The sequence below is a fragment of the Notechis scutatus genome, chromosome 1 (assembly GCF_049901735.1).
Source record: "Notechis scutatus isolate UNSWTSFEM ecotype Mainland chromosome 1, rNotScu1.2, whole genome shotgun sequence".
Taxonomy (NCBI): Eukaryota; Metazoa; Chordata; class Lepidosauria; order Squamata; family Elapidae; genus Notechis; species Notechis scutatus.
Genome location: NC_142009.1, coordinates 129,519,739 through 129,531,804, shown reverse-complemented (window position 1 = coordinate 129,531,804; position 12,066 = coordinate 129,519,739). Strand labels below are relative to the sequence as shown.

At 37.9% G+C, this 12,066-nt stretch overlaps 1 protein-coding gene across 1 annotated transcript in view; it reads right to left on the bottom strand.

Moving 5' to 3' along the window:
* The window catches only part of SNTG2 (syntrophin gamma 2), a 178,837-nt gene that overhangs the window by 31,865 nt on the left and 134,906 nt on the right, over positions 1-12,066 (bottom strand). The window lies entirely within an intron of this gene.

Below are 12,066 nucleotides of genomic sequence, written 5' to 3'. Positions count from 1 at the left end.
TTTTAATAGGTTTTTTTCCTTTTTAAAAGACAAATAGTGGAAATTTTGGCTCTTAGCTAGATATTCAAATTCTTCGTGTTTTGTTGTTTATGACCATTTTCTCATCAATGATATACTGAGCATTATCTGTACAATCTCAATAATTTCTTTGTACACTCACCGATTCTGTATTATATCTCTTGTTCTTTTTCTCCTTTCACTTGTTTGTTTACCTTTTCATTACTTTTTTTAAAAAATAAGATTAAATCTACAAAATAAAACCAAAACACCCCTCCACATGTACTTTTTTTTTTAAAGCAGAGAACTTGTGGATATATAATTCCACACATTATTTATCTTGAGGTAATAATACTAATTGTATCCTATCTTTATATGGGAAGAACACAAATATAGAGATAAGTGCAAAATTTGGGCCTTAAATATAATTTATGCATATATCCCATTTTTCTTTTGTGAAACTGTGAGTCGTCAAGAAAACTTCCAAGAAGTTCCTAAACTGAACTAGCTGTGTTTGCTTTAACACCGGGATAGTATTATGGATCGACAGATTATTTTCTGGACAAACAGCAACAGAGAGGGCAAGATTCAGCCTATGCTATGTAATTAGCAGAAAATAGGAAAGTTCATTTGAGGATACCCTCCATATGCTCATAGTATGTTAAACATTTTGATCAATCAAGCCATTGATCAAGTTCCCTTTTTTAAACTATTATAGAGATTTCCAGCACTGCTTCAATCTTGTGTCATAGTTTTATACAAGCTTCATTCCACAAACCCTGAATTTTTGCTGAATATGTGCTGTGTTTCTGATAATACCTAAAACCACACGTGGTCATATTTATTCAGATCTTAATTCAGAGTTCAGTTTCTTTCATCATGGTTACAACAGCAGAAAGAGAATTGGTTTCTTTGCTCTGGTACTGCTATTATTAGATATTTTTTTTTAATGCAGAATGAGCCTCTATTAAATAGCTGAAACCAAAATGCTTTCTATAACCTAGTTTTGGGGAAAGTAATGGAATGTCTTCAATTCAGGAACATCTGTGGGGGAGGGGTTGAGTATGGGTCAGAGTATTGCAACACAAGCCTTTTATACGTGTATTCCAATACAGCATGTGTGACCCCAAAGAATTTTGGGGTGTGATGCTGCAGTTCAGATTTTGCCATTCTAATCTCTCTGTATGTCATTCCTTCAAGTTGATCTGTGTTTTGCTATACTTGCTATAGATCGATAGAACAATTTTTTCACTCTCAGAATTGGAGTTGACTCATCTATATTTCCTATTTTATATCAGGCTTAACACAATAAAAGTTTAAAGAATACATCACCTAGTGCATTTGGGGTCATTTTTAATTGCACACTCACTTAAAGATGATCAAGGCTAAAATAAACAGAACTGAGCATATTCTAAGCATTGTATACAAAAATGAATGAAATAGTGAAGTTTGTAGTAGTTATGTATGGTCAACATTTACACTGGTGATGTTTTATAACCTCTCAAGTGAGAAAACACTCATAATACGGAGAAAAAAACTCAATAAGGAAATGGACAGTATATGCAATTTTTTTTTCCTGAAGACTGTCATGCTTTTCCAAGCTTTACAAGGCACTATGCAACAATGTTTGTGTGTGTGCATTTTATGTGTGTATTTCTAGTCACCAAGAAACTAAGAAAATGTAAATCTCCAAATCTGAAACACTAGAAAATAAGCTCTCCTGAATACAATGGGATTTCCAAGTAAGTATGCATATTCAATAAAGCGATAATTCTTCATTTCTGATTTCAGAATTATAGTGTATGTGCCCAAATGCAAATACTTACAGTGTTTCTGATATATAACACTGGTAGAACTCTAGGAAAATGAATAATTTCCTTATATCATCTCTGTAAAATGATTTACAGATTATCATATTTTATAATTTTAAAGGTATTTTTAATATCCTTATTTCAAGGAGCTTGAACTCGGTATTCTTTGTCTTGTTAATGTGTTATTTTGCAAACCAGTGAGACTTGCTTATAAAACAAACCTCCCAGAGTTTTTCCATTACTATCAAATTTTAAATCTTCTAAAAGTAAACATAATTAAAATGAATTAGAAGTGGGCAATGCCTTGTAATAGCTTATTGAGAACATTCTCAATTCACTGTTTTATTTAACACGATAGAGTCTAGAGGTCAATAGTATGAAAGACTTTTGTTGGCAACAAGACAAAAGCATAAAACTTAATTTTCAATCCCTAATTAGCCTCTTGAGCCATCATGGCTGCAAAATAATTGCAAAGACTATACCTACTTAATTCTTGAAAAGTTGTTTAATCCTACAGAGTCCTGTTCAGTCCCGTTTCTAAGAAACACCATAATTTTAACTTCTTACAAAGGCAGAACAGAACCCGATATCACTAAACCTGTGAGCTTTTATAATTAATATACAAGTGAGACTCAATTTTAGTAGTTTGACTGATGGGTGAACAATTCAAAGCATAAGCAAGGCTACATTAAAGTGGTAGAAAAAAGTACTATCTGAAATTAGTAATAATATTTTTTCAAAGCTGATATAAATATATAAATTGATTTTTAAAGGCAGCTCATTAGAATTGTTAAACCTGCAACTAGAGGAATTAATTTAATTTCCACACTGGTTCTGAAAAAAAGTCAAAGTAGGAAACATTAGGTTGCTGTTTATCATCAGCCAACTTCATTGCTTAAACACCTTTTGCCAATTTAGTCTGAGCAAATTACAGATTTACAACTTTACGCAACTGAATTTTTAATTACATTTGCATCACAGTGAGAACATGAATCAAGTGTAAAGAAAATAATGTGAAAATTGCATTCCTAAAACACTTTGAATGCTATTCTGCGACCCACTTATACAGAAGCACTCTTGAATTCCAAAGGCTTCATTTATAGATAAGCTTATACCGAACTGCAAGCTTAACATTAACATTTTATTGGATTCATGTGGGACTTAGTTCTGAATAAATATATGAGAGTTTAGAGTCAAATTGTAGATGTTGCTAGTCAGGAGGTTTAATAAAGGTACTTATTTTGGTTACTTTTATTTTATTTAATTCTGAACTGAGAGGTAATTTTGCACATGACCTGAATTAGTTGTAAATGGTTATTACATTAGTTTTTTGTTGAGAGTGGTCTGATGTGACTCAGGCAACAAACATATTGTGATGATTCATCCCCTAATTTATAAATTGAAATAATTAATAGGAAGAATGGGTAGAAATGTCACCTATTGCATGGGTGTCAAACTCACGGCATCACATTGCTGTCACGTGATGTTTGCAATAGTTTTCCCATTCATGGAGCTGAGATGGGTGTGGTCTGCGTGTGACGCATCTGGCCTGAAGGCTGCCAGTTTGACACCTCTGACCTACAGCAATAGTTGATGCTTATGTAACCTTTCTGCAGGTTAGAGGAGAGCTTGCTTCCTATTTATATCTTTGGTGCTTCCAAGTTAGATTTGGGTCTGGAGTAGCCAGGGTTACCATCAACAGCTGCCTACTTTTTGGTGACTCCTTTCTAACTGTTTTCTTCTGGGGGTGGTGGGGAAAGCTTTTTCCTTCATAGGAACAAAATTCACAAGAGAAGAAGACAACAAGAACCTACTCTTCCTGGATATTGTCATATAGGAAACAATGGCGGGTAACAAACCCAAATATATTGAAAAATAACCCATGGTAACCAAGTGCTTCAAAAGGAGCTGCATTGAATCCCACCAAGCTCAAGGTTGACTCAGCCTTCCATCCTTCCAAGGTCTCAAATTGTTGGAGGCAATATGCTGACTCTGTAAACTGCTTAGAGAGGGCTGTAAAACACTATCAAGCAGTATAGAAGTCTAAGTGCTATTGCTATTATTCAGTCAAGCAAAAACACACCGCAGTATCCCAAAGGAAGCAGGCTACTTATACAACCTCTTCCAATGCAATTGATACTGATGCAACTTTTATTAGCACACAACCTTTCATAACACAGCCATCACAATCCATTAAAAGGATAACTTTGCCATATTTAAAAAACTTATCTGAGACAACCAGTGGACTATTAAAATGCTTTTGCACTGATCACTTGCATACAAACTAATGAAATCCCTAAAAAAAAAACCTCAAAAAAACTGAAAGATGTGGTAACCAGAAAAGAATCAAAAGGAGTCATCTATTATGAACAACACAAGGACTGTAATAGCTACTACATAGAACAAGCCAATACAACACTGGCCAGCAAGCAGATTGTTTCCTGAATAAGTCTCCAGACAATTTATGGGTAGCAATACACTCATATATTTTAAGACAGAAAATTATTAAATGTTCTAAAACTAAAAATTACAAATATTAACATGTAGGCCTAAAATATTTTAAACTATGACTTAATTCTTTAAAATAGTTAACTAAATAGAATAAAAACTTGCTCCAAATCAAATTCTTACCACATACAGGAATTATGTAATTTATCATGTCATGTTGGGCAGATTCACTTTTCCCTTTAACTTGGCTACCCTAACTGCAAAGAAAGCAATCCATGGTGTCACAAACAAGTTGGAACCTTTAAGAGGAAATTCAATTTATTTTTAACATTCCAATTCCTCATATCATCAAAGAACAAAAATAATTAATCATCCCTATATTTAGCTTACAACCAGCATTCAAATGGGTAACGTGGCAGATGTTCTATTTCACGTGGTCTGCAAATATTGGCTCTATCTTATAATGAGATGATTGGGAATCTGCTTTTTTGCATCATTTTACACATTTGCTCAAATCAGACATGAGTAAAGATTATATGATCATCACTTTTTATTGGAAGGACAAATACTTTTCTTCTTGAAAATGGGATGTAATTCTTGTAAGGTCTTTGGTGCTCTCTGAGCTTGGTTAACTTGCAGATGTTTCAACACCCAGGTACCATTACCCACTACCATCAGTGCTAGAAAGGAGTGGGGTTTGCTCTCTGTTTATATACAAAGAGTTGCACTGTCAGTGTGGGAGGGAGTGTCCTTGATTAGGTTGTTGTTTACTGTTTGATTGTCTGAGTTGATAGTTCCTTAGACCAAGCTAAGTCCAAGAATGCTAGAGAATTCTTGGAAGCCTGGCACTCAGACAAATCACATCAACAGGCACATAGAGATAATCAACTTCTACATACCATTCAAAAGAGACAATAAAAAATTAAAGTCCTTAACATCTCCTTGCCAGCAATTATCACAAAGAAGTAAAGATTAACATCAAGATTAATACTAGATCAACAATTAAGCAATAAGCAATAAACTACCAAATTCCTAGATTAGTATTGCTTATTTCAAATAGTAAACGACAGCTTAATCAAGGAACCACCAAGAATACTCCCACCAACCTTGACAGGGCAAGCCACTTGTAAACCCCTCTCCTTTGTAATACTGATGATGTTAGATGGCAGGGTAATGAAATGTCTACAAGAAGATAACCAAGCTCAGAGAGTACCAAGGACTCCATAGTTCAATTCTGAGCTACAAATATTCTCTTCTATTGCATTTAATTCTGGCTAGCCATTTCACTGATTTCATAACCAACAGAACTTCTATGTCCATCTGTCCTTTAACATCTAATATACTTTGACTAATATATACATGTGTGTGTGTGTGTATATATATACATACATACATACATACATACACACACTGTCAAAAAATAAAGGGAACACAAAAATAAGACATCCTAGATCTGAATGAGTGAAATATTCTTATTAAATACTTTGTTCATTACATAGTTGAATGTGCTGACAACAAAATCACACAAAAATTATCAATGGAAATCAAATTTAGCAACCCATGGAGGTCTGGATATGGAGTTACACTCAAAATTAAAGTGGAAAAAAACACTACAGGCTGATCCAACTTTGATGTAATGTCCTTAAAACAAGTCAAAATGAGGCTCAGTAGTGTGTGTGGCCTCCACCTGCCTGTATAACCTCCCTACAACACCTGGGCATGCTCCTGATTAGGTGGCGGATGGTCTCCTGAGGGATCTCCTCCCACACCTGGACTAAAGTGTTCCCCAACTTCTGGACAGTCTGTGGTGTAATGTGGTGTTGGTGGATGGAGCGAGATATGATGTTCCAGATGTGCTCAATTGGATTCAGGTCTGGGGAACGGGCGGGCCAGTCCATAGCATCAATGCCTTCATCTTGCAGGAACTGCTGACACACTCCAGCCACATGAGGTCTAGCATTGTCTTGCATTAGGAGGAACCCAGGGCCAACCGCACCAGCATATGGTCTCACAAGGGGTCTGAGGATCTCATCTCGGTACCTAATGGCAATCAGGCTACCTCAGGTGAGCACATGGGGGGCTGTGCGGCCCCCTAAAGAAATGCCACCCCACACCATTACTGACCCACTGCCAAACCGGTCATGCTGGAGGATGTTGCAGGCAGCAGAACATTCTCCACGGCGTCTCCAGACCTGTCACATCTGTCACATGTGCTCAGTGTGAACCTGCTTTCATCTGTGAAGAGCACAGGGTGCCAGTGGTGAATTTGCCAATCTTGGTGTTCTCTGGCAAATGCCAAACGTCCTGCACGGTGTTGGGCTGTAAGCACAACCCCCACCTGTGGATGTCGGGCCCTCATACCGCCCTCATGGAGTCTGTTTGTGACTGTTTGAGCAGCCACATGCACATTTGTGGCGCACTGGAGGTCATTTTGCAGGGCTCTGGCAGTGCTCATCCTGCCCCTCCTTGCACAAAAGCGGAGGTAGCAGTCCTGATGCTGGGTTGTTGCCCTCCTACAGCCTCCTCCACGTCTCCTGATGTACTGGCCTGTCTCCTGGTAGCACCTCCATGCTCTGAACACTACGCTGACAAACACAGCAAACCTACTTGCCACAGCTCTCATTGATGTGCCATCCTGGATGAGCTCTACTACCTGAGCCACTTGTGTGGGCTGTAGACTCCGTCTCATGCTACCACTAGAGTGAAAGCACCACCAGCATTCAAAAGTGACCAAACCACCAGCCAGAAAGCATAGGAACTGAGAAGTGGTCTGTGGTCACCACCTGCAGAACCACTCCTTTATTGGGGATGTCTTGCTAACTGCCTCTGCTTTCCACCTGTTGTCTATTCCATTTGCACAACAGCATGTGAAATTGATAGTCAATCAGTGATGCTACCTAAGTGGACAGTTTGATTTCACAGAAGTGTGATTGACTTGGAGTCACATTGTGTTGTTTAAGTGTTCCCTTTATTTTTTTGAGCAGTGTGTGTGTGTATGTATGTATGTATATGTGTATATATATATATATGTGTGTATATATATATATATATATGTGTGTGTATATATATATATATGTGTATATATATATATATATATATATATATATATATATATATATATATATTCTTAAAATATAAATATTTTCATATATATATATATATATATATATATATATATATATATATATATATATATATATATATATATATATATATATATATTCTGAGGTTCTCATGGGTATTTGTATGTGGATCTTTGGTTATTCGGGTTTTCTCCCGCGTAAGATTGGAAGTATCTAGGCAACGTTTCGATGAAGTCTCATTCATCATCTTCAGGCTTCTGTCTTCAGCTCTGTGCTTCTCAGAGTGATGTGAGCTTGCAGCTGCTTCTTCCTTTTAACTGCTAGTGGGGGTGTGACTTGATTGGGTGGGGGCTTGGCTGTGTTCTGATTGGGTGGGGTGTGTTCTCATTGGTTGGGGGTTTGGCTGTGTTCTGATTGGTTGGGGGTTGGCCATGTTCTGATTGGCTGGAGGTGTGTTCTGTTCAGGTGGGGGCTTGGTTGTGCTCAGGTTGGTCTTAGTTACTGGGGGATTTGAGCTGGTGAGCTGTGATCTTGCTGTTTGGCTTCGAGTTCGTGGTCGTGCTGCATCTTCATGGTGGGGGTCAGTTCGCTTCATGTATGGCTCAGAGGGGTTTGAAGTGGGTAGTGATGCAGCTGCAGTGCAGCTTCTGGTCTGTGGTCGTGTCTCATCTTCTGTGTGGGTGTGAGTCTGCTTTTTACGTGGAAGTGTGGTGGTGGCATCTTGTGTGGCCCTCGCGGGTGTGGGTCTGGTGTCATTCATCATGTTAGGTACTCGTCTGTTCATGAGGGCGGGTTTCCAAATGGCTGGTAAGCGGGAGGTGTCATCTCTTTTATTCATGCTGTGTGGGCGTTTTTCTATCTCTATGGCTTCTCTGATTATTCTGTTGTTGAAGTGTTCGGTTTTGGCGATAGTTCTGGTATTTTTAAAGTCAATCTCATGTCCTGTGGCTTTGAGGTGTTGGACCAGGGAAGAGGTCGGTTATATACACATATATATTTTCTTAAGTTTTCGCGGGTACTTACATGTATGGTATTCAGCGTTGTTCGGGTATTTTCCCACGTCATAGTAGTTGTGCTTTTAAAGTTGTAGCAACGCTTCGGCAGAATCTCATCTGTATTGTGTACAATACAGAATACACAATACAGATATATATATGTAGATTTTCATGGGTACAGGTATGTAGGTCTAGGTGTGTTCGGGTCTTTTCCCGTGTAAGATTAAGAGTATCTTGGTGACGTTTCAGCGAGGTCCCAGTTGCCATCCTCAGGCTGGTGCTTTTGGCTTCGTGCCAGTGCATGAAGTGGTGTATGTATATATATGTGTGTGTGTGTACACACACACACACACACACACACACACACACACACACACATATATATATATATATATATATATATATATATATATATATATATATATATATATATATATATTTCTTAAGTTTTCGCGTGGTACCACATGTATGGTATTCGGCTTGGTTCGGTATTTTTCACGTCATTGTAGTTGTTCTTTTAAAGTTGTAGCAACGTTTCAGCAGAATCTCATCTGCCATCATCAGGCTTCTGTATTGTGTCCGCCTGTGAGTCAGACTTTACAGTGGTTTCAGATTTAAATTTGGGCAGCCTATTGCTGTGCCAGAATGGTTTTTCTTCATCCTGATTGGTTGGGAGTCTTGGTCTGTGTTTATTGGTCTCGAGTTTGCTGTGTTCTGCTTGATTGGTGTCTCTAATACCAATCAATAATACTAATAATAATACCAATCAAGCAGAACACAGCAAACTCCGAGACCAATAAACACAGACCAAGACTCCCAACCAATCAGGATGAAGAAAAACCATTCTGGCACAGCAATAGGCTGCCCCAAATTTAAATCTGAAACCACTGTAAAAGTCTGACTCACAGACGGACACAATACAGAAGCCTGATGATGGCAGATGAGATTCTGCTGAAACGTTGCTACAACTTTAAAAGAACAACTACAATGACGTGGGAAAATACTCCAACCAAGCCGAATACCATACATACATATATACATAGATACATACATACATACATACATACATACATACATACATACATATATATATATATATATATAAATAAATAAATAAATAAATAAATAAATAAATGATAGGTGTAGTGAAAGTCCTCCACATTAGAGCCATCTGGTAGTGTCCGTTTGGAGAAAATTATGCAACTAGGACTTGTCAAGGTTTTTTTTAAACCATCTGCTCATGTAAGCAAATTGGAGGAAGCATACCTCCAATTATTTGGGTTAACCTGACCCAATAATTAAACAGAATAAAACAATGGGCCTCTGAGTTCATCTTAGAGGGCAATCTGAGTTCAGCTGTGATGGTATGTGGTAGGGAAACTCTTGATGTTCCTAAGACCAAATATAGAAAATGATTTTGGACTGTTTCAATTCCCTTAACTGTTAACAAACCTCTATATTTGGCACTAAAGGTCAGGAAGGACAGCCTCTTTGCGTTAGAAGTCTTCATGATTGGTTTAAGTGAACCTGGATCCTTTTAATTCAACTACCTGTTCAAAATTTAAATACATGCAATTACCTTCAGCTAGTTCCTTTTTATCTGAGAAATACTGAGATAAGGAAAATATCCAACCTGTCTTATTTTATAGGAATTTTAAAATCACTTACACTGCTTCCTTTCCTGCCAAAAACCATCATTTTTGATGTCATACTATTAATTACTAGATTTATAAGATACATCCCTGAATAACAACTGGCCATTAGAAGACATGATGAAAATTCGTTCATCTCTCTACCCACTGACAAATTCAAAATTATTTCAAATAGGAAAGTGTCACATTTTAGATCAAACCAAATCTAAAAACGCTAGTGAGTTCCTGATTTGTGCAAGTTCCTGGAGGCATTATGACAAACCAGACATCAACAGACATAATGATAAAACTCACTGGCATACCATTTAAAAGATAGAGGCAATCAAAAGCCTAGAAAGAAAGGAAGTGGTCTAGAATACATCCTCTCCAGCAGCCAACATTCAATAAGCAGCACAGAGAACCAGATAAACGATCAGGATTGTATACCTCTATATATTTATCTAGGGTCCTCTACCAGAGGCCTGGGAGTTTGAGGTTCTGTACAGTATCTAACAATGCGGCTCTTCTGGACAGAGAGCTCTGAGGTTGTTCTTGGGACATGTTGGAGTTATTTTTCCTGTTTAGGAGTCATGGCCCCAAGTGCTCCTACCACCCATGGGACCACTTTGGACTTTCTTTTCCACTTCCTCTCCTGATCCTCCTTCAGACTCTTATTCTCATCCTCCATGCTTATGTTGCTGTCACCTTATGTTGCTATCACTACTGCTGTCTTCTGGTCCCTGCTACTACCACAATGTCTGGCTGATTGGCTAGTAACTGGTTGTCTGGATCTGGAAGTCCCAAAGGATCTTAGTCTTGTTGTTCTGTGGAATCTCCCACGTAGTCCATACACTGTGCATATGTTCCTGTATACAATGCCAGCTACTTGTTTGTGCTGTTCATTGTATGCTGTTCCTGCTTGCATCTTACACCCGTGTAAGTATTATGTGTTGGACTGTCTCTGAATCCTTTCTGCATAATCTGCTTCTTGCATCCAGTCTAGTGTGGTATCCCCTACTTGTACAGATCTGGTGCTAAGGTTCTTATGCTACTATGATCAATGCCTTGATGCTGTTTTTAGTCCAGCCCTTTCCAGCCACTGATACAATGTCCCAACGTCAGGTATCGATCATCATCTTTCAATGGTACATCCCATACAAAATCTTGTTTATCATGGCACTTCCTGTGCTTGTTCTTCCTTCCATGTCTGCTGTTGCCTCAGACATTGTCTCAAGCTCATCTTTGGGTGCCATCTTGGGCACGATGCCATGAATAATGGACACATTAATGTTCTTGGTTTCATTCAGGACAGAGGCTTTGACACCCTCTTTCTGGCTTGTGTGTGGTCTCTAGTTGTTGGACTAAGTATGGAAACCTCCATACATTGTGAGACCTACCAGAACTTCAGATCAGCAACTTCTATGCCCTCTTTTGGCCAACTCACTATAATGGTAGCATAGCTGACAAGGCATTCATGTTGATAGTGTGGATCTTATTCTTCCCAATGATCTGGTTCTTCAAAACCTGTCTTTTTGTGTGGTGATATTTGGATGTTGCTGTCTTCCTTGTGTCTGTCTTCATCATGGTTCCCATGTGACTATGGGATACCAAGATATTTGTAGTTAGTCCGAAGTTCTGCTATGTGGCTCACTGGTAGTTCCACCACATCAGTCTTAACCACCTTCCCTTTCTTGATTACCATCTGGCCAAACATACATACATACATACATACATACATACATACATACATGCATATATACATATATACATACATACATACATCCAGCAAATTTTGCTTTCCCATGTACTGATTTCTAAAATAGTAAGAAAACAACTACAGAAAAACAAGCAAGCTCCAAGGACACCAAGAACTCAAGAATAGTGCCATTCAAGCTGGCAAATGAAGTTATAATAAGTGAAAATATTTTTAACTTGTGTATTTCTTTTTTTACCCTGTCATGGCAATAGATTCTCACTCAATTATCTACTGCTTTTTGCTCTGGTCTTTAAATAACTTCCACTTGTGGATAATTCTCATATTTTAAAGATAAAGAGAATTATTGAATAATAACAACAAATAACCTTTGTTCATGCAATTTCT